This window comes from Manacus candei, unplaced genomic scaffold (assembly GCF_025592945.1).
Source record: "Manacus candei isolate 608988 ecotype Guabito, Panama unplaced genomic scaffold, ASM2559294v1 h1tg000107l, whole genome shotgun sequence".
NCBI classification, from domain to species: Eukaryota; Metazoa; Chordata; class Aves; order Passeriformes; family Pipridae; genus Manacus; species Manacus candei.
In genome coordinates this window covers 655,567-676,452 of record NW_026138155.1, presented here as the reverse complement: position 1 = coordinate 676,452, position 20,886 = coordinate 655,567, and the positions used below count along the sequence as shown (strand labels likewise).

At 46.8% G+C, this 20,886-nt stretch overlaps 1 protein-coding gene across 6 annotated transcripts in view; it reads right to left on the bottom strand.

Moving 5' to 3' along the window:
• Positions 1-20,886, bottom strand: part of SLC4A4 (solute carrier family 4 member 4) — a 120,936-nt gene that overhangs the window by 55,244 nt on the left and 44,806 nt on the right. The gene's annotated exons all lie outside the window — the stretch shown is intronic.

Below are 20,886 nucleotides of genomic sequence, written 5' to 3'. Positions count from 1 at the left end.
GGTATCAAAGGCAGTGATGCCTTACTTTTATTAATCAACTAGTCCACAGGCTGTGCCTTGTCCCAAACCCTACTGGTTACAAAGCCTGATACAAACTACATCACAAGCAATTCTTTACAAAATATGGATAACAAAGGGATTTTTGGACTAGTCCTGGAGATCAGCCATCTTACTTCCAGTTGTGTCAAACTGCTACGGCAGCACATTTTTAAGGAGTTATTCCTGAGCAGTTGCCAAGAAGACGTTAATAAAGAGCAGCATCTAGAGAGAGCCTGGTTTTCTTTGGAGCTCTGCAACATTTCCCACTGTCACATGGATAGGAGATGCTGTCTGGCATCACACCTCCCTTGGACCTGAACAACAGTCACCAGTGAAACAGCAGCACAGTGGCTGCCACGCAGAACAGAGATCAAAAATCGCTCCCTAATTCTCAGCATTTTCCTTCTTCTTTGGCTTTTCCCTGTTTCCCTTTTTAAAGCAGTGTGGTTATCAGAGTCTCCTGCAGAGATTGGTGCCATCCAATCCTCTCTGGGATCCTGCTGGGTCCTGTTTTGATATCTTAAACATCGTAAGATCACTCATGATCACGCACAGCTCCTCCTGTACCTCCATCAGCATCAACTGCACCACGTGGGCACAAAGCAAGTGCTCCTCATAAGACAGCACAGGAGAAAACTCCTGCTTTTTTGGTGAGCAAAAAAAAAATCCCACCATTTTCTTTTCCAACACTGCAGTGTTGCTCCCCAAAGACAATTTTACAGCTGGTTTGATGCGCTGCAGTCCCTGAATAAGTGGTGCCATTTCCTTGCATCAGCCACAAGCCATCCTGCCAAACTATAATTCAGTTTATCACTGATCACTTACCTCTTTTAGGTAACGGGGAGGGTACAGGGACATTTTTAAGGACACAGCTATAACAACTCTGGGCTCTCTTTTCCTGAGTTTAAGCTTCCATGCAGTGACAAGAAGAAACTTCCCTCTCTGCGCTTTCCAACCAGCCCTCGGGCTGCAAGAGCCAATTTTCTGCCTATTAAGCTCTTCTCACAAGCAGGGTTTCATCACTGTCTATTTGTCCCGTTCAATCAATCTCCACAGCAGCTCGGACTGCTTCAGCACTTCTGGAAGTCTCCTTCCACGGGGCTCGGCGGGACAGATCCCACCCACGGAGGGAGGAAGCCACGCGCAGGCGGGCGAGGATTTTCCCTATTTATTCCCTCTGCTTCCGTGGGTGCCAAGCCCTTCGTCCCGTGTCTCTGGCTGCAATGGAGCCCATCTCCGTTGCCAGGCAGTATTTCAAGGAGAACTGAACGTCTCTGGCTCTCTGGCACCCACACTTTTTGCTTTCAGCTCTTTTCATTCTGTCCCCTCTGTTTTCCCTGTTGCCAAACACCTTGGCCATGCCAGGCACGGACAGAAATGTGGGTTATTATTCCTCACCATCACTGCAGGGACCAAGTGGTGCACAAGAGGAAAAGACACACGTTGGGGAGGGTTCTGTAGGCTGGTACTTCTTCCTGACCACCTGCCCCACTTCAAACTCCATGCAGAAGAGAGAAGCTGCAGTATAAATAGCTACTTTCTAGAATCCCAGAATGGTTTGGGTTGAAAGGGACCCTTAAAGGACATCACTGGGGATTATTCCAATGGCTGATTGTTCTCATTGTGAAAAATTTTCCTCTTGGGTCTAATGAGAATCTCTCTAGGAGAAAGGTGTATCCATTACCCCTTGTCTTTTCCATGTGACTCCTTGTAAAAAGGGAGTCTCCACCTACTTTTTCATGTGTGAATTTGGTAGCCTAAATCCATTTGGAGCTCAGGAAGCCACCTTGCCTTGACTAGCAGCAGGATGAAGGTGCCAGGCTCCTTTGAGATGCTTTGAAAACGGCTTTTCTATTTTTCCACCACCTTCTGAAAAGCTTCATTCAATGACAAACTGCCCTTTTGGCTCGGAATGTTTAACAGTCACTTATCTAAGAAGCTGCAAAGCCAGCCTGAGAATCCAGACAATGCTTCCATTGACTGGGAGAGGACCAGGACTTGGTCTGACAGGGTGGTTATAAAACCAGTTGGTTTCATGTGTGGATGCTGGTTTTCCTCACGTTTCCCTGCTGCTGCAAAGCAAGCTCCATCAGGTAGCTCCATCTCTACAGACCTGCCCTTTGGGTGCCTGCATTTATTCCATATTTTACATCCTGATAAAAATCCTGTTCTCAGCACTTCCCTCGCTTGGCATCCCCGGAAATGCTACGACCATCCTGACGGAATTGTCCCCGCCAGTGAGCAGCGTGGCAAAGCAAAGCTTTGGGCAGATAAATCACTTCTCTGAGGGCATTTTCTTTTTCTCTCCGAGTCAAGACAACTCAGAAAAGGGCTCTTGCAATGGCATTTCGGGAGCAGAAAGACCCTATTGAGACACAGGCACAATAACCAGTTTCGCCCCTGCCTTTAAAAATTAACCACCATTAACTCCGGGCTCGGCACGGCTCCAGGCTGCCAGCAGCACACTCCTTCCAACTGGCTTCCCAGAAACTCCTGAATTCAACTTGTTCTCAAAAGCCTGGTGACATTTGGGCAGCTCCTGCTCTTCACTGGTTTCCCCTTGCAACGGCAAGTGGAGTTCAAGCTTCTGCCTCTTTTTTCCTCTGAGCTTCACAGACTCACCCCCCACTCCTTACATGAGCACTAAACCTCCACGGAGTGTGATTATCGTGGAAAAAAACCCAGTGGATTTGCTGGGGTTTCACCTACGCTGGAAGGTGGTTTTACTGCTTTAAGCAAATTTCTGTAAATTCAATCAACCAAACGTAAGTATAATATATTTCCACTTTTAGGAAAGGAACACAAGCAGGATCTATACTAGTAAAATTGTGTGCAAGAAAAATAAAAGCCCATTATCCAATGGATTTATCCAGGAAAACCAAGCACAGGTTAGCTTTCAGTAAGTGACTGCGCTGTAATTAAGATACTCCAGGAAAGGCTACTGCCAAGAAAGCAAGTTCAAACAAACTCAACTTGTTTTTTCACTGAAAAATGAGAAATCTGGTATCTAGAGACGCATTTGGAGACTCCTTATGGAATGCAACATGAGCCACACAGAGAGATACTTTTACCAAAACAACAAAGAGGCTCTAAAGCAGGAGGGAAGCACAAATACACAGAATAAGGAGGCAAAGCCACACTTCACTGCACCATTTAGGAACATCTGGGTCCGACACAAGCTGAGGTCAAAGCAAAAATACCAAACTGAAAGATTCCACTAAAACCCGGAGGATAAGTACAAGGAAAATGAATTATTTAAGACCATTAGCAGCGGGAGCCTGAGAAGCAGTGGGCGACCCGGACCACCTCAAAGTGAGGCGGCCAATTAAGGGGATTAAAAATTGTGCAGAAAAGCAAACCAGCTGCTTTATGTGAAACTCCAGCACACAGGTGGGTGGAAAGGCACTTAGCCTTTTCCAAAGGCTAACGTGGGAGGCAGGTGCTGCAGCATGAGGAAGAGAAGATGGGAGTGAACTCAACAGCAATGAGTGGCCAAGTCCCTTGTGCTCACACCTCACCAGGCCCTGCCCAGTCCTGAGGTTTTTGCCAGGTCTGGGATGTTTTGTACAGCCTGAAACCAAAGAAAACAATAACCAATCCGCAAAATCACCAGGAATTGGTACCCAACAGGACACCACCTACCACCTTTCTGCCATTTCTTTCTAGACTCCAGGTTCTGGAGGTTTTCATTGCAGTTTCCAAAGGTGTACAAGGTTACCATGCCTTTATTTTGCTTCCACGACTAAAAACACATGGGATCTGAGCTGCCCCAGCCTGCTGGGACTTACCCGTACTGGGGTGGCTGTAGTTAAAAACAAAACCATTAGCAGAGTTCTCTGAAGGCTACTTAAGCAGATTTTTTTTTCTTTCTTTCTTTTAAGCTCCTAAATGCAACTTTAGCAATTATTGGTTTATGTAATTGCCTAACATTTAATGTTTACAGACACTTTTACAACTAATTTACATGTAGTTCACTAAATGCTTTAAGGTTAATTGGTCTTTTGTCGTGCATTAAGCAGCTTGTTAATTATTAGACATTTGGGAGGAAAACACAAGTAGGAGGTCGGTTTGGGGATGGCTTGGACTGAACCGAATGGCTGGGGGGGATTTTTGCATAAGCACTGACCTTCCTAATGGTCAACCCCCTGTGTAGCCCCAAAGTGGCAGAACATGATGAGTGGTGTCTTTCACAGGGGCATGTCACCTCCTATGCTCTACCTCTGAGGAGGAGGATACAACAGAACTCACCTCCTGCATGTCAGGTGAGGATGAAACCACAGGAAAAGAGAGAGAGAAGATGCAATTCCTTGCGCTCGGCAAGAATAATTTTGTACCGCCTGCGCTTAAAGAGACCCCCAGGAGATCCAACTATTCTCTGCCCTGAGGATCCAAAGATATCCATGAGAGGGAAAAATAACCAGTGTGCCTGCCTGGGGCTCTGGGATACCTGCACTTCCATCTAATGACAGAGCGCTCCGGACGCGATATCACAACTTAGAACTCAACATTAATAACTTAATTACCAAGCTGGCCCTGCTTGGAGCAGAGGTTTGGACCTGCTGATGGTGCCTTCCAACCTCATTTATTCTATTCCAGATAGCTGATCTCCATTCCAGCCATCCCATCTGCTGCCCAAACCTGAACGCTTTGCTAGGTTTTCAGAGCAACTTGTAGTAATGAAGGGAGACTGGAAACCCCATGCTGGGATTAATGATCTGCTTGGCATCATGGTCTGGAGGATGAGATCAGAAGTGAAAGGAACAAAAACCCAACTCTATAGCAGAAGATATTTACAAACAACAAAGGCTGCCCCAGTACCACAGAGACCAGAGGAAAACAGCAAAACAATTCCCAAAGCTGCACTGCTTCGTTTGCATTCAGGGAATCAACCCTGACCAACCCAATATAAAGCCAAAATCTACCTCTACTTTTTAAATCCCTCCTCAAGCACAAAACTGGCTCCAGCATCTCAGCATCGAAAGCACTGAGCAGCCAACAGCACAGTTGGCCTTAAACATCGTCCAGGACTTAAAAAAAAAACAAACAGTGAAAAAAAAAATATAAGGGGAACAAATGAGCCAGGTACCAGCAATAATCTTTTAAACAACTCGGGATGAAAAGGGCAAAGCAGAAGTGAGCAGTGTTTTCCAAACCATGTTCCATCAGAACAGCATTTCCTCCAATGTAAATCTCTTTACAAGGACTGATCTCCTTAGAGTCGTTAAATGCCATCTTTATTTCTTTTTAATTGCTCCCAGTGCATTTTAAATTGCTTTTTGAAAGTACAGTACAAGTATAAAAACACGATGTGTTGAAACACAAAACTGTTAAAATACAGGAAATAAATCTGAAAAGGCTGTGGTTTTACTGGTGCTCAAATTTCATTACCCAGAAACAAGGAATGCACTAGTTTTAAAACAAAAAATACTTGATTATTAAGAATGACTTAGTGTGTGGCAAGTTTCTGCAGATGATTATTATAACTCAGCAAAGGGTGCTGTCGCTTTCCTCCTGACCCTGCACACACTCTGGGTTTAAGAACAGCAAGAGGGAAACATCACCCTTCCTCCTCAGCTTTAGAGCCTTCCCAGCACTTCAGCCTCTCATTCATTCCCCCTTCCCTGTTGGGATCAGTGCTCTGGGCTTGGACCACTGTTGTGCTGATTCAGCTCAGTGCACAGCCACGAAACCAGTCAGATGGGCAGGAAACCAGTTAGATGGGCAGGAAACCAGTTAGATGGCCACAATGATATAGGGAAGGTAGAAAGGAGTTGGGGTGTGACAGGAGCCTCGTACAGGAGACGTGCCTCTGACAGAAACCTGAAGTTTGGGATAACCCCCCACGGAGCTGTCGAATGTTCCCAGCCCGGCAGCTGGGCTGGGCTGGGGTAATGCTGAGGATATTGAAAGGGCCCTGTCCCGGTGCCAAGCACGCTGCTCCCACGACAAGGGTCGCTTTGTCTCTCATCCCCTCCACCTCCCAGCACATGGGAAACTTCAGAAATTCCCTCGCCGAGGAGAACAACTAAGCTGAGTAACTTGGAATTACAGGCTTTCAAGGTTAGTTTGCTGCCGGAGCCAAGACATATTTCCAGTGCTTCTCAGGACTGAAAACAACCTCCTACTTTTAATGACTTGCCTTTTATCTTTAATAAGGGATTAGGAGCTATTTTTCCAGCTAATACCTTAAAATCCAGATAATCATAAAAGCAATCAGTAATACCCAATATATGTTAATTACTCATTTTCTTCTCGTCTCTGGCTGACCTGCTGTCACTCACAGACATTAATTTGTCTATAATAAGGCTGCAAATCAAAACCAACAAAAGGCTTCAGGTCCTCTGGGGAGTCACAGGTTTAGACTTGGGGGATTAACCACAGATTATACCTGCGACGACAGCGAGGAAAACAACATCACAGCCAAAGAGGTGCTGAACTATCCCATCAGCCACTCTCCTACGCCTGGACCTGCCCAATTCCCACAGGAGTCAGGCAAAGCACAGGACTGATGTAAAATAAGGTAACGAGGCACTGGACAGACCTGACAGCACTAAGGGAAGCCAAAGTCACACTCACCAAAGTTGTTCCCAGTGAAATGTGACCCTAAAATAATTTTAAGTTTTCCATACTGAGCCACACTGGCCTTTCCAAAGAGAATTTACAGGAATAACAGGTGTAGAAGCTTTACATTCAAGATCTGGTGCTGGAATAATGATGCTGATCCGCACATTGCAAAAGATTTAAATGACCAAGGGTTTGAAAAAAACCCTCTTGGTAGAAATTACATCAGTCCCCTTGAAAAACTTCTGTCAGAGATACCAAACCTGAACTTCCTGTATCCATTGAGGAACAGTACAACCAGCATATCCATCCTCACAGCTGTCTGCACAAAAATCAAAGGGAAATGGGAAATCCTTACACTTTGTGACAAACAGACACCCAGAAACCAGAGATTTGCACCCCTGAACCCAACTAGCGGGATACAACAGCAGGCTGAAGGGAATACAGACATTTCAGGGAAACCTCGCTCTAGCATGAACACAAGGCTGAGCTCTGTGGAAAAACAAATAATCTATAAATTTCACACAGGTAGTGTAACCCAGAAACAGCTTTGCTGCTCACAACAGCAGCATCTCCGCCACACGTCACCAGCCAAACCCTTCCCTTCCAGATCCTCACCTGCAGATCCCAGAATGACTGGAAAGCTGAGACTGGAGGAACCCCACTGGACATCATCTGCTCCATCCTGGTGCTGGAAACACGGCCTTCAATAAAACACTCAGGGCCCCGGCAAGGTGACCCCTGAAATTCCCAACAAAGGGAACTGCACCAGTTCCTGCTGCATTGTTTGTTTTCACAGTGGAGAATATTTTTCTTGTACCCAGATGGAATTTTCCCTGGAGCAGCTCATACTCAATCCCTCTGGTCCCATCACTGTGCACCCTTCTGAGGATCTCCGCATGCTGGGAGATAACAGGCTCCACTTGCTGCTCTCCTGAGGGCACTACGGCTGCAAGGACACGGCTGATTCTGTCCAAGTTTTGGGGCTGCCCTTCTCTGTCCAGTCCAAACCTAACTCCATGTTACTGCTCGGTTCACTGCCTTCCTCTTCATACCCCAGCAATGGGCAGGAAGATCACAATGATGTGGTTGTCCTACGTCCAGTGCAAGATCCATTCAATCCCTGTCCCTTATGCCCAGGTTGGGGGAAGGAGGCATTAAGGCGAGTCCCTAACGTGGATCAGGCCTTTGGATGTGGATCAGGTGGAATTGTTCCCGGTGAAGAGTAAGAGACTTGACAAGTTTCAGCTGTGCAATTCAAAGGCCTTTCTACTGCCCACGACTTTGGGGTAGTTTGGACAAATTTTCGCCTGGGCACTGCCTGGCACAGCCAACAGTTCTAATTTCAGCTGTCTGATGTAAAACACAGATGGGAACTTCTTTCCAGAGATGAGGATTGCTAGATGATTTTTTTGTTAAGTTCTTTGAAATATTTTCTCAAGTTTTAAATGGAAATTTATCCCAGCTTTCCTTCCTCCTCCTCCTCCTCCCCACAAGAAATGTGAGCTCAAGGTAGGCACCTGGATAGAAAACTCCAGGCCTAACGATTACATTTTGGCAAAGACTCAAGAGTTCCCTGTCACAAAATGACAAGAAAAGAGTTAAGAAACTGCTTTTGAGTGATATTTAATGCATAGGTGGCTGAGATGTGAGTAATCTATCTCCCAGCTGCTTCAATATTCAGACTGCCTTTGCTACGACTTGATGGTCCTTCTGAATTTATCCTCAACAGCCCTGAAAGTCCAAGTGCACAGTTTCCCTACTCACAGAAGAACTCATAGCTCCTTGGATGCCATGAATTTGGAGAATTCCCTGAATTTCTATGACTTAGGTGGCAATGAAAAAAAAATGCTAGAGCAAGGATGGACGTACCTACTTGGAATTACATCCAGCATTTATGGCTGGATATATATATCCAGTCATATATATATATATATATATATGGATATATATATATATATATACATATGCCCTCTGTGCAGTCATTTCTTCCATTGCCGAGTCCTGAATAGCTCTGCACTGCCCTTAAAGGAGTTTAATCAGCTTGTACCTCAAATCCAAACTCTCTCCATCATACTCCTGCATCTTCTGTGTTTCAAGACCGCAGCATCTGAAATCTCGGCCCCCTTGCAAAATCACCCGCAGAGGTGATTTCCTGCCACCCCAAACCACCTTCCCCCGTAATCTCTGGAGTCAGAGTCACGTAACACTGGGAATCATCTGGTTCTCAGCTCTATTAATAGAGACTGTGCCTGCAGACAGTGCCTGTGGCCAGGCCAGCACCCTGGTCACGTAACATGGTACGTGTCTCCTCGGTCTGGAGCGTGACGTGACGATCCTGATCCTGCCCTGCCAGCACCCGCAGTTTCGATAACTTTTTAATATAATCTAAGATTTTAAAATAATTGTAATATTACTGTCAGTTTACATTATTAAATTACGCAGCTCATTAAAGAAATTCAATGTGAGGTGATAAAACAGGAGAGGTTGTTTATTTCTCCAGAGTTCCAAGCTAAAAAGGGGTAGGAAGATGAGATCTGGGGAGAACAGAGAACTCCACTAGCTCATTAGCTCGGGTAATGCTTCCTTTAATTCCTAAAGGGATTTTAACTGGGGAAAAACCCCAAACACCAAGCAGTTGCACCAATGCAAATAAAAGCAGTCTCCCCCTTGGAATGGAATTTCAATTTCCACACTCTCCATCTCCCGGTGGATATAACACCCTGATCACCTGACCTCAGCCATCTGCAGGCAGGCTTTGGACACGAGCAGAGCATTGGTTAGTATGTTCTAATGCACAAAATTTAGGATGCTGAATACCTGCAGATTCCAACATCAAATTAAACCAAGGATATTTAGAGTGCAACTTGACTACTTAAATGGAATTACAGAAGATGTAGAAAAAAAGGTTGGTTTTCCAGGTGTTTCTCAACTTTATGGCAGTGAAGAAGCCACGGAGCACGGAACAGCTCTTGCATAAACCTGACCCCTCAACCCCAACCCAAGTTCTTCCCCTTGATTTTGAGATGAAGTCAAACCTCTGCCCACAATGTCTCAGATAGGAACAGTTCAACTCACTGGTGTAGATAAAAAAAAGCCTTTTCTTCAAAACATACTCATTTTTTTTATCCCCCAAAGAGACAGGAAATTGTGAGCAATAAACCTCAAGGATTTCTTTTCCAAGATTTGAAAGCTGTCCTCCAGTGGAGATTCCCATTTTAAGCACATGCTTTGCATAACTGAAAGAAAATACTTGACCTTGATAGGAAGCAAGATATTTCTTGCAAAACATTTACTCTTCCTTTTGCTGTGTAAAATCCATCTGTTCTTCCCAAGCGAAGGACATCAAACCCACATTCCTCAGAAAAATGTCACACCAGATTTAATTGGAGGAGGATGTTTTTACAACAAGTTCAGCACTGACCTTATGTTTCTGAAGCCGTGGGCTTCTAAGAAAAGAGCATCTTCCCTTCTGCACCACGTGCTGCCTTGGATATGAGGGCTCTTCCAGAGCCAGGAGGATGTTCTTCACAGATCCACCACTTTCACATCAAGGATATCTGACAGAGCACCACATACTGCCTAGTGCTGTCCCACACCCCTACAAAGGCCTCAAGCTGTCTAAGAATTTGTACCCAGGGCCTCTCCTCGTACAACCTGAAGCTACAGCGGGAGCAGCGTCCACAGAATCAAGGAATGCTTTGGGTTGGAAGGGACCTTAAAGACCATCTCATTCCATCTGTATAAAGCTGACCAGGTAAAAACCTTCTGCCTTTGTATTTCTCACGAGCACAGAGTTCAAACACTTACAAAAAACCCACAGTGTCACCGCGGCTCCCAGACACCTCAGACAAGCACAGGCAGCAAGTGAATGGGCTCACAATAAACACCATGTGCCTGACCCACACAGAGCTATAGGATGTAAAATTCCAGCAGATAACCAGAGGGTGCACACGCCTGGACTGCAGGCTTAGACAGTCACCACTTCCACAGCTCTCCCCTGGCAACCTCTTTTCCAGATGGAACCTCAGAGGAAATCCACACCCTCATTTCCAAAATGTGCTAAGGCCAGCAGCTGCAACCAAAAAGATCAACTTCCCAAGTCTCCAAATTTCAAAGGAACCCCAGAGTAAATACTGCACCTCTCTGTTTTAGGAAAATGGGTGAAAAGAAGTAAAAACACCACTTCTGGTCAGTCTCATTCTCACAGTTCCAAAGCTGTTGTAAAATAATCGCTCCCAAGGGTTTGAAAATAAAGAGCCACTATCAGCATGTATCACTGGAAGCACCCCACTGCATTCCTGCAATCCAAAACCACACAACTCCTCTTCCAGCCAGAAACCTTCTCTGTAGCTCCTTACCACTGCATATTAATATTATTTCACCTTCTGACGGTTCTCTCTGTTTTCAAAGGCTTCCAAAGCAGCCACATTCCCTTTCAACAACAGGAATTAACAGGTTCTTCCCTAAAGCATCACACCTTCCCCTTCTCTGCCCTGCTCACACCTGTCCCAAATTCCTTGGCAAAAAATGGCTATAAACATGGGAACTTTAATCAATAGGGGTTTTTAGCCATCAAACGTGTGCAATAACCACTGTGGAGGGATGAAGCAAATGCCCCAGCACTCTTCCCTTTTTAGAAAAGCACATAATTATGTTAAACAACAGAAGTATGAGATTAGTCACAGCACTGCAGCGAAAAGAGTCAAGTCACCAACCTTGGATTAGCTGGAGATGTAATGAAGGCGTGCTAAATATTCTCACAACCCCAAAATAACACTCAAATGCACTTGAGGGTTATCTACGGTCCTGCAAAGCAATCGGAGTTAGCCACGGAGAGAGAATTAAGTTGCCTAAAGGAAGGTCTGCAGGTTTAGGAAATCTAAGGAATGGATCCACCAGAAATTTTTTTTACTGCAAGCAATCTATCTCCTCTTCTCCAGAAAGCCAAAGAAAAGCCCCTTACATCGTTCACAGGTATTATAGCCACTTTCTGGGAAAATAAAGGGGAAGAAAACACATCCCCAGCTTCCCAGACGCTGCCAAGTTTCAGTTACAAGCCTACAGCTCCAATTGCTGTGAAATATGGGATGTCCTGAAAGCCAACCCTCTCCACGGCTGGTACCAGCTGCGAGCTGTGACAGCACACAAGTCATCCACAGGACTTGGCTTCTCCATAAGGAATCCAGGAGGATAGGGTTTGCTAAAACCTGTTTTGCTGTAGTGATCAGGGAAGGACATAAGGCAGAAGCTGGGGAACAAGACCTTCATCCACAAACCTCACCCAGCTGCTGACTTTTCCAGCTTTTTAATACTGAACCCTCCAATACTTAAGAAGCACCGTAAGCATAGAAAACACTGTATTCCTCAGGCACAGGCTTTGGACAAAAATCCACGCGTGTTACCACTCTCACACGGAAAAATCAGGGTATCTTGAGACTGGAAATGAAACCTGAATGCAAAGGAAATATTTGCCAGAGCAGGATGGACACAGCTGTCCAAGGCAGCTCCAGCCAGAGGGGCGAGCAGGGTGCTGTGACCACCACTGCCAGCTCTTGCCGGACATTTTCCATGTAGGATAAGTCAGCACCCGATCTCCCACAACAGGTGGGAAGAAGCCTGGCTCACTTGTGACTCAAGGGGAAGGTCAGCAACTGCATCACTGCTTCCAAGGGGAACTCCAAGGGGAGCTGCTCATCACCCTAACTGACTTGAGAAAGATCCCAGCCCAGGGGAATGATCCTTTTCTACGAGCCCTTTTTCACAAGAACAGGGAGAAACTATGAAAACATCTGGCAATCCATTTAGTGACAGCTGGATAAAAAGCATTGGGAAAATGGGAACGCTCCTCCTAAGCACTGCTGGGGGAAGAAAGCCCTTTCACAGTACTCCACTTCCCAAGGGAGAGCAGGACAAACTGTGCAGAGACTGTGGCAGCTTTTCCATGAAGACAGCCATGCTCATCCTCCCGGGATCAGTTTACAGTAAGCCCCGATGAGGGAGGAAGGCTCCCAGCAGAGCCACACTTCGGGAAAGCCGCACAACTCCCAGGCCAGCCGGGGCGGTGGGCAGGGATCTGCCAAGTCCAACCCTGATCCCATCTGTGCTCTGTTTCTCCCACTTGTGACCAAGGGAATTCTTTGGTTCCAAAAACCTGTGGTCCTGAGAAAGTGAGCTAATGAAAGGGGAAAGGACAGGGAGAATCGATACCAGGAACAGTCCTGCCAGCGTGGCAGAGCGGCCAAACACACTCCCCGAAATCTCGCCTGCTCCCAGGTTTCCCCACGTAGCCAGAGCAGCTCCAGCCCGGGTAACTATTTATATCAGCAATCCACCCGGCACTTCAGCAGATGCTCAGCTTTAAATATGGCTTTAAATCTTCTTGAAAGCAGCCAGGCTAAATATATGCTCTGGGTTAAATTTGTTCCTGGTGCTGCCCTGGATCAGGGCTCTCGTTCTGCCCGCCCTGTTCCTATAGGTGCTGCCACAAGGTGTCCTGGCAGCCTGTCCTCGTCCCACCGCAGTCCCTCCCTTCACTACAGCCAAGCAGGACCAAACCCTCAGAGGAGGTGATGCTGGAACGTCCAACAATCCAAAATTGCTCGCATGCAACCCCAAATGTGGTTTTGTCTGCAGCTGGAAGCTTCTTATTTATTGCCAAAGCCCTAAAGGAACCCACAAGACAAAGAGCAATCTCATTCCAAAGGCAAACAATTCGTTACAAAATACTGCCTGTTTTGCATATACACGCATATGTATTTTAAGTAGACAAGGTAAAGGATTTGGAAATCTTCCCTTTTCACCACTGACACAGCTGGAATAAAAACCAGACTGAGCTCAGTAGAAAGCCCCCAGCACTGTTTTTCTGGGGCAGATCCCAAGGCACGCTGCCCATCCCATGACCTTTAGCAGTTCCCCATTCCCCCCCTCCCTCACCCACACATGACATGCATCACAGGGAGCTGCAAGATGCTGCAAAACCCTCGGGCCAGGCCAAAGGAAAGTCTAAATGACTCCAGGATTACTCCTAATTTAGGAGTTTAGAGTGTGGGCTTGATATCTGAACTCTACAGCTGACAAAATTTAACTGGGAAAACCCCACGTGAATAATTGAAATCAGCATATTCCATGGTTCCAGAGCTGTTTCTTTTGCCTCCAACCAGCAAATGGGATTCTACAGGCCGTGACAGTCATTTATCTGAACAGTCCATCACCAAATAATCCCCATTTCTTGCAGCAGACACGAAACAACTGCTCTGGATGGCACTACTTTCCTGCTGCTAGGAATGCGGAGTATGTTTCAAGCCCGGCTTTAATGCAAAGCCTAGACTAATCCCCCTGGAGAGCTTTAGCTGGCATTTGCCAAAGGAGCAATTGTTGCCACTAAATACATTTATACTGTTTGATGGTGAGCAGTTTCTTTCCGCAGCGTGAGCTCCCATTCCCACGATGAAATGCACGCTGGAATGAAATCACTTGACTGTATTTCTTCTTTTGCTACAGACTCATCCTTCTGAAGTTTCCCATCCTGGGCAATTCACCTCGCAACACGCCGGGACAAGAAAACCATGATATACAAAGTAAGCAGAAAAGTCCCACACAGATAAAGGGAAACCCAAATAAGAGCAAGGCCAACAAAACGGGGTCAGGCATGTTCTCTAGGAATACCCAAAGCACAAGGCAGAGTCTGTGCCCGGCTGAGTCAGCACTCTGCCTGGGAGCAAGGAGCAGGCAGCACCTTCTCCTCAGCGTCTGGAGCCTGCAAGGTGCCCCAGAAAGCTCTGAGAGGCCCAAGGACCAAACACCACACACTGAAATCCTCCCACATCCATGAAACTCTTTTCTGGCCTCGAAGCTTCCATTGCCTTTGTGGACTTGAAACCACGCGGTTCTGGGTGACTTCTGTCAGTGCATCTCCTTGTCAGGAACCGATCCGTGCTACCCACCTAACTGCCCCCAAACAGCTCCCAAAACTTTGTGGAGCCATCACTTGCCATCTCTCCAGTTTGTTCTTTTCACACAGCCTGTTCCACAGGCACCACGGAGTGTCTGACTGTGGGATACAACTGCTCCCACAGGGCACACTTATCACCCTCTTACTGGGACAGAGCTCTCAGGCAGGGAATTCACAGGGGCTCATCTCACTCACCTAGACCACAGCCCATAGAACACCTTCACTTAGCTTCTCCCAGCCTGTGTGACACCCATCTCTGCCCAGATGTGGTGCCAGACACTTGCTAAGTGCCTTGATATCTAAATCCTGTGGTTTCAGAACAGCTTTTCTGCCCTCTCTGCACCAAGCACACCACGTTTCACCGCCTCCAGCCAGCTCTTCCCGACTGCTCTTCAGTGCATGTCCTTTTTCCCTGACTGATGACTCACATCATAAGAGCTACTTATCTGCTTCAAAGACACCACCACCACTACCCCAAAGCCACAATACCATCAGTGCTCTGCAGCCAAGGACCGTGCTGTCGCCACAGCACTTCCAACTGCTGTCCTTACTTCCTGATCCATTATCAGTATCATCCACCCCACCACCCTCAGGCTTCCCAGCTCCCACAGGGCCAGGCACTCCAAGCAGACTCCTACGGTGATGAGTGGCTCTCTGGTGGATCACAGTGGAGCTGGGTTATCAGGGAGAGCCTGAAGGCCAAGCTCGTCAGTCCCAGCATTACGGAACTGCCCTCGGAGCAGGAATACACCAGAGGGTAACTGCTGGAGGTCTCCATAGAGCAGGATGCCCAGAGCACCTCTCCTCTCATGCCCAGCCATGTCAGCCACGGGGTTTTCTACCTCCACAGCTCAGGGCCCAACCAAACAGCCTTGTTATATCGGATGAACTCAGTTCCCATTACTATATTTAAATATTTAGGTCTCCAGTTGGAAACAAGGCTTGAACACACCCCAACACCACATTCAGGATGGGACTAGTCCATTCCTAGGTTTCCTCACACAGAGCAGGAAAAGCTCTGCTGATTTATGCATATTTCTATTTCCATTTAACTGCTGAGGTTTACAGTGCCCTTCCAGGGAATATCCAAGCTGTAAGGAAAAGGTACCAAAAGGGCTCTGCCTTTTTAGAGACATAAATCTGGCCGGGCAAATTCAAACACATCTATCCAGAACCGCCCACATTTTTGTTAACATCTGCTTTCCTCTTCAGCTTGCAGATGACCAAGCTCTTCCCTACACATAATTTTGATGTACTTAATATCATTATTTTAAAGTTCACCCAGTGGGTAAGAAACCAGCAAATAAATCCAAGTAAAGACTCTCCCCTGCTTGAACAGATGTCGGATCAGGATTCAAAGCTGAGCAGAACAGCCCACAGCTCTCAAGGGTTTCTTTTCAGATATCATACAGATTTATTCTACCAAATATACCATTTTTCTGGGAAATGGCTGATGTTGAAAAAGTGGAAAGGAAATAATTTGCAATGATCAATGTCCTAGAGCTGAGGTCTTCTCTGCTCTACCTTGTTTATTCTTCAGGTTTATGACAAGCAAATCTCAATTTCCATTTCCTTTGGTGGCAGCTCTTTGACTGCCAGTCCTTCAGGTCACAGCTAAAAGAGTCAATTTTGGCTTAACACAAAGTCAGAGAGATAAAAGGCAGAAGACATAAAAGAAAGGCAGCTCTTGCCTCTCGTTAACTTGTTATTTCTTCAAGGTATGAACATGTTCACGACACGGCATCTGCTCCAAACTTCAAAGCAAGATCACCATTCCCAAAATAACCCCAGTAGAAAGAGAAATCCCGGAGTGGGTCCCTGGACATGACCCACAGCTGCAGAAGGCTAAGCCTGAACACAAGTCTTGCCTCAAGAGCATTTGTAAGGGCATACTGAGGCTTGGCTTTCGTGAACCATGACAGATACGTATTTATTTCAGGGTTCCCAGTTACACAAAGCCCACACTGGAGCCACGTCCACAGGGATGCAGAGAGAGCCCGTTGCTATCAGCTGGGTATTCTGTATGGAATTGATTGATTTCTCTTTTATTTTTTTAAACACTCCCATTTGGTCATTCCAGCCTGCTGGCACTCCAGTAAAGCAGGTTTTTGGCCTCGAGATCTCTGGTTCACCCTCCACATGCTTCCTAATCATCTAATTCCCTAACAGCTTCCCTGTGCAATCAAAATTACCTGCATTATCGTTGTGCCAGCTCGATCTGGAGGACAAGATGAATGTGGGGTGCCAAGAGAAAAAGGGAAAGGCCCGGGAAGGCCTGATATGAGGGAGTTCTGCAGACATCCCTACACCGCTCTCCACGACTCTGCTAAAACGTCAATTGATCGCACTCGTTAGATCAGCAGCATCTGCTGCCATCCCAGAGCCACCATCTGTGCACTCATTTCCCAAACCCACAATCCCAACTGGAGGAGGTTAGTAGGTCACGAGCATAATTCTCTGCCCCTCCTGGGATGAGAGGAGAGCCGGCTCCAAGCCGCAGGAAGCACTGAGAGCCCCTCTGCCACCCGTCCTGACACTCTTAACACCTGTCCTGCCCCTCCCAAAAGTGGCCAAGTGCCCCTTTCCAGGGCAAATGCCAGAAGTGACAGGCAAACCTACCCCAGCTTTGCTGATTTTAAGAGTGTGGAATTAAAAAAAGGAGAAGAGCCTCAAGAACAACCAGACCAAGGATCAACATTTGAAACGGTCCCGACAGAAGGAGTTCAGTGAGATTCACAGGAGTCAACCGAAAACACAAAGTAGGGCTCAGGGAAGAAAATCCAGGTGTTGGTTATACTGACACTAGATAATGAACTCTTGTTGGGGATGGCTTGTTCCCACGCTATCCAACAGATTTGCACGGAGTTTAATCCAAAAAGGGCAGCTCTGCAGTGCCAAACATCCCCTCCCCAAGTCAGCTAGAAAAACAGCTCTGGCTTCAAATCAAAATGCTTCTAAACGAGATTTTTTTTTCCCCACATGGTAAATTCCTTAGACTTTTCTGTCCCTTAGCAGTTTCACGTGAACACAGGGAACAGAATTAAGCAAAGAATTAAGGTGGCTTAGGTAATTATAGCGGCACATGCTATCAGTTCAAGACAGAAGATTAGCATAGCGAGCTCCCAGTTAAAGGGTCTTCCCCATACTGGGAAAGGAACTGGCCTCTTTTTTGCTCTGGCTATCTAAAACATGAACAGCCTACCATGTCAAAGTGGCAACACAGACCCCATAAAAACTTCCAAGAGGTGCTTTTGCTGGTACTTAAACACTGAAGAAGTTTCAAGCTGAAGAACCACTTGCAATCCATCAAGTAGACAGTTACACACCTCGTGGCTTTAAACTCCACATAAAGGTTATACTGAATTATTTTCTTCGACAATTACATGACTAATTATGTCGCCTTGGGCCAGGGGAGATTTCTAAGAAAATTGCCTGGTCAGGAAAAAAGCAGCAAAGACCATTCTTAAATAAGAAAGGCTTAGCGATAGAGCTGCAAGCAAAGATGCAGTTAATCAAGGCAGAAGTCAGCAGTAAATGAAAATGTTCAGTGTCATTCACACCTTCCCCAAAACCAAGGGATTTTGAGACTGATCATCTCTGCGGGTTACTTTTTCTGTTCTGCCCAGATCCCATTTATCAAATAATTCTTGTTATTTTATCTCAAACTTTGCCACCACTAACTCAATATTAATCAACGGCATTTTGACCTCCCTCCCAAGGGGAAGTTACAGCCAGAGAAGAATCTTAACTTTCACTCAATCAAAACCAAAATATTTGTATCAGCTCCTCAAACTGAAGGGAAAACAGGTGTGGCCCAAGGGTGACAGCATTTGGGTGTCAGAGCCAAAAGGGCAGCAAGAAGTGTTTGCACATCTTACTCAAATGAATTTTTTTACTTCAGGGTCATGGATTTTGATCACTTCAAGTAAACAACGAAAGAGAAATTGCTCAACAGCCCTGCTGTCTACATTGGTGTTACTGCCATGGCAACTGCTGTGGTTGGTTTTCCAGGATGAAAACAGTGGAGGCAGGTTTTAAAAGCTCCCTGAAGAGCTGACACTGTCCCTTTAAATGCACTGCCCCAGGAATAATCCTCACCAAAAGCCCATTATCATTTCTCGATGGCGTTCATTCCCTCTTCCTCCCCCAGTGGCTGCTCCTGCCAGACACATCCAGCCATTTCTGATCACAGAATTCAGATCTGAACAATTTCATCCTGGTCTCTCCACAGGTGGAAAATTCCCTCCTGTATATTCACAATATTCCAAGCCCAGGTGTTTGTGAACAGTTTCACAGCATGCCCTTCAGCACCAGTCTGACAGCATCACAACCCAAGGAACACTGAAATCCTAGAAATACAAGGCACTTTCTAAACCCTACAGGAACACCAGCCAGCCCTCCTGAAGCACCCACAGCCCCACTGCAGCTGAAGGGGACTGACATGAACACCCAGTGACACAATTGCTACTGGAAACACAACACACCAGGAATGGATCAGGCTGCAGTATGGAATTTCAGCCCACACTGCTGATTTCTGTTGAGGAACCATGCACAATGGCAAAGACAGGACTGGGTTGGTTTGTGTGGCTGAACAGCCCTTTCCTAAGGACACTTTGGTGGCACTTCAGAGGTTGGGGAACGACCAGTGAGGACAGAGAGTGTGGGAAGCGCTGCTGCATTTGGGTGAGATTTATTTTCACTCGTATGAGGTCCCTGACAGAATTGCCCCTTTGAAGACTTTCAACACCAGCTCCAAGGACTTGCCAGAGGGCAGCTGGTGGCAGGCAGAAAGGCAGACGCCACATGCCACCTCTGAGCACGTCCATGTGCTTCCTACGGGTACTCCAGCCATGCCCATATTTTATCAGTCAGTCCTAAAGTGCACTTAACTTATCCAGGGACAAATGTTTCTTTCCTCCAACCCTCACTCTCCAAAACAACTTCTCACAACTTTTCTGGGCAGAGAAGAGGATGAATCCCCTGCACCGGAGGCACTCTGCATCTGCCTCAACAACCAGATCACTTGCTGCTATTGTGTGTGGGAGACTCAGGACACACTAAGAAGGGAGAAAGACTTTACCTTTTAGCACACCCACCCAAAATGTGGACTGTGCAAGGGAATAAAAAAATCCCAACCTGAGCTCCTTTCCCAGCCGTCACAAGCATGGAACGAAAGGTCCGTGCTGTACACCCTGCATTTACCTAAAGAAGGTGTATGTTCGGTGCAAGAGAAGTGTAAATGGTTTTAAACAATCCCAAGAGATCCCTGATGGGATCGGTACATGCACAAGTCAAGGTGAAAAAGAAAAAAAAACAGGAGTTCAGGTAAGGGGTGTTGCAAAGACAGCAGTTTTTTTAATTAGCTGTCTGAGTAAAGCCCTGCACTCTCGCCAAGAAGAAAAGGAAAGTCTTTGCTTGGGGCGACAGGTCACACCTAGGCCCAGCCTCATAACACCACATGCCTTCACCCCACCCAAGGGCCTCACTGGGAGCTGTGGGGCTTTGCAGGGAGCCACAGGAACAAGAGAAATGCCATGCAGATCCTCTCTTGAAATGAGAGCTGGAGTAAATAATGGTGGAAGGAAGCCAGCTTTAGCTGCTGCTGAGGTACCTCTTTCCCACACGTGTCTCTTCCCTGTCACTCCCACACCTCAAGTAGTCCTTCTAACTGCCATCAACAGCATCTTCATGGCTTTACACTGACATAGGGCAGGGTTAGATCAGATATTAGGGAGAAATCCTTCCCTGTGAGGGCAGTGAGGCCCCGGCACAGGTTGCCCAGAGAAGCTGTGGCTGCCCCATCCCTGGAAGTGTCCAGGGCCAGGTTGGATGAGGCTTGGAGCAACCTGGTCTATTGGAAGGTGTCCCTGCCCATGGCAGGGGATTGGAATGAGGTGATCTTGAAGGTCTCTTCCAACCAGGTCCCTGCCCACCTAAGCATGGCCAGGCCATATCCTAGGCTGACATCCAGACCCAGCAACAGCCATCTCTCCTGGCATTATGCAACCCTTCCCTGGCAGGGTGGGAGCCGATGGAGGGCTGTGTCCACAGGCAGGGCTCACCTCCTCACCTGCACCCTTCCCACAGCCTGCCTGCCCCGAGCACCTTCCCATGCCCTTTCCCACGGACACAGCCAGCCGCACCCCGACAGCCTCTGCGACGGGCCCCCAGCTACGCACGTTTGCAAACGAAGCAGTAATTACTTCTGTGTTAAATTAATTTACCTCTGCAACTGCACTATGTGGGACCTAAACACGCTCCCTGCAGCACTGGAAGGGCAGAAAAAGGCCTGCCTCAGCTGACCCCGCCACCCAGGACCAATCCACGAGCCT